Genomic DNA, 3,117 nt, shown 5'->3' with positions numbered 1-3,117 from the left:
TCTTGGTTTCACACCAAGATACATACTTCCTCCAGATACGGTGATAATGCTTCGCCGTTACCTCCTTCCTAGCCTTTATCAGAGTAGGGATAACTTCCTCCGGAATACCTTTCTCAGCTAGGATTCGGTGTTCAACCGCCATGCCGTCAAACGCAACCGCGGTAAGTCTTGGAACATGCAAGGCCCCTGCTACAACAGGTCTTCCCTGAGAGGAAGAGGCCACGGATCTCCTGTGAGCATCTCCTGAAGATCCGAATACCAGGCCCTTCGAGGCCAATCTGGAACAATGAGTATTGTTTGTACTCTTTTTCGTCTTATGATTCTCAGCACTTTGAGATGAGAGGCAGAGGAGGGAACACATAGACCGACTGAAACACCCATGGTGTCACTATGGCGTCTACCACTACTGCCTGAGGGTCCCTTGACCTGGCACAATACCTCCGAAGCTTTTTGTTGAGGCGTGACGCCATCATGTCTATTTGAGGAAGTCCCCCAAAAACTTGTTATCTCTGCAAAGACCTCTTGATGAAGTCCCCACTCTCCTGGATGGAGATCGTGTCTGCTGAGGAAGTCTGCTTCCCAGTTGTCCACTCCCGGTATGAAGACTGCTGACAGAACGCTTACGTGATTTTCCGCCCCGCGCAGAATTCTGGTGGATTCCGCCATTGCCACTCTGCTCCTTGTCCCGCCTTGGCGGTTTACATGAGCCACGGCTGTGACGTTGTCTGATTGAATCGGAACTGTTAGGTCGCGAAGAAGATACTCCGCTTGTCGTAGGCCGTTGTATATGGCCCTCAATTCCAGCACGTTGATGTGTGTGCCTCCTGGCTTGACCATAGACCCTGAAAATTTGTTCCTTTTGTGACTGCTCCCCACCCTCAGAGGCTCGCGTCCGTGGTCACCAGAACCCAGTCTTGAATGCCGAACCTGCGACCCTCTAGAAGGTGAGCACTGTGCAGCCACCACAGGAGAGACACCCTGGCCCTGGGGGACACCCTGGCCCTGTGGGACAGGCTTATCTTTTGATGTAGTTGCAGATGGAACCCTGACCACTTTTCCAGAAGGTCCCACTGAAACGTCCTCGCATGGAACCTGCCGAAGGGGATGGCCCCGTAGGCTACCACCATTTTTCCCAGAACTCGAGTGCATTGATGAACAGACACTCTTTGGTTTTAGCAGGTCCCTGACCATGTTCTGGAGATCCTGGGCGTTTTCCATTGGTAGAAAAATCCTATTCTGTTCCATGCCTAGGAATGGTAGTCGAGTCGTTGGAATCAACTGTGACTTTGGCAGATTGAGAATCCAACCGTGTTGTTGTAACACTCTCAGGGAGAGCGACACGCCTTTCAGCAATTGATCTCTCAATCTCGCCTTTATCAGGAGATCGTCCAAGTACGATCTCCCTGCCTGTGCAGGAGCACCATCATTTCCACCATCACTTTGGTGAAAATCCTCGGGGCCGTGGAAAGCCCAAACGGCAACATCTGAAACTGGTTATGACAGTCCTGTACCGTGAACCTCAGGTACTCCTGATGAGGAGGAAATATGGGGACATGAAGGTAGGCATCCTTCACGTCCAGCGACACCATAAAATCCCCTCCTTCCAGACTGGATATCACAGCCCGGAGTGAATCCATCTTGAATTTGAACTTTTTCAAGTACAGGTTTAGGGATTTTAGATTTAAAATGGGTCTGACCGAACCATCCGGCTTCGGGACCACGAACAGGGTTGAATAGTACCCTTTTTCCTGTTGGACCAGGGGAACCTTGACAATCACTTGCTGTTGACACAGCTTTTGAATTGCATCTAAAACTACTTCCCTCTCCAGGGAAGAGGATGGCAAGGCCGACTTGAAAAATCGGCGAGGGGGCACCTCTTCGAACTCCAGTTTGTAACCTTGGGATACAAGCTCCAACGCCCAAGGATCCACGTCTGACAGAACCCGGACCTGGCTGAAGAGTCGAAGACGTGCCCCCACCGGCGCGGACTCCCTCACTGGAGCCCCAGCGTCATGCGGTGGATTTAGCAGAAGCCGGGGAGGACTTCTGCTCCTGGGAACTAGCCGAAGCAGGTGTTCTCTTACCTCTACCCTTACCTCTGGCGAGGAAAGAGGAGCCCCGACCTCTTCTGGACTTATGCGACCGAAAGGACTGCATCTGATATTGTGGAGTTTTCTTTTGCTGTGGGGGAACAAAAGGCAAAAATGTAGATTTACCCGCGGTAGCTGTGGAAACCAGGTCCGCGAGACCATCCCCAAACAAAACTTCACCCTTGTAAGGTAAAACCTCCATATGCTTCTTTGAGTCGGCATCACCCGACCATTGGCGGGTCCACAGAGCTCATCTCGCCGAAACTGCCATGGCGTTGGCTCTGGAACCAAGCAGCCCCACGTCTCTTTGAGCGTCTCTCATATATAAGACTGCGTCTTTAATGTGACCTAAAGTCAGTAAAATGGTATCCTTGTCCAGGGTATCAATGTCAGCTAATAAGGTATCTGTCCACGCTGCCACTGCGCTACAAACCCATGCCGGTGCTATTGCCGGCCTGAGCAAAGCACCCGTATGTGTATAAATAGATTTTAAGGTAGTTTCCTGTCTACGATCCGCAGGATCCTTGAGGGCTGCGGTGTCTGGAGACGGTAGCGCCACCTTCTTGGACAGACGCATTAAAGCCTTGTCCACCCTGGGTGAGGATTCCCACCGTACCCTGTCCTTTGCAGGGAAAGGATACGCCATAAGGATCCTCTTGAGAATGTGCAGTTTTTTGTCTGGAGTTTCCCAAGCTTTTTCAAATAATTCGTTCAGTTCATGAGATGGAGGAAAAGTTACCTCCGGTTTCTTTTCCTTATACATGCGCACCCTCGTGTCAGGGACAGAGGGTTCATCTGTGATATGCAAAACATCTTTTATTGCCATAATCATATAATGAATACGTTTAGCCACCTTTGGGTGTAACCTTGCCTCATCATAGTCGACACTGGAGTCAGAATCCGTGTTGGTATCAGTGTCTACTATTTGGGATAGGGGACGCTTTTGAGACCTGTGACCCAGTCAAATCCGTGGATTGACTCCCTGCTGTTTCCCTGGACTCAGCTGTGTCCATTCTCTTATGTAATA

Source organism: Pseudophryne corroboree, chromosome 4 (genome assembly GCF_028390025.1).
Source record: "Pseudophryne corroboree isolate aPseCor3 chromosome 4, aPseCor3.hap2, whole genome shotgun sequence".
In the NCBI taxonomy this organism is placed as follows: domain Eukaryota; kingdom Metazoa; phylum Chordata; class Amphibia; order Anura; family Myobatrachidae; genus Pseudophryne; species Pseudophryne corroboree.
The sequence above is the reverse complement of the archived record's forward strand: the minus strand, read 5'-3'. Positions refer to the sequence as shown.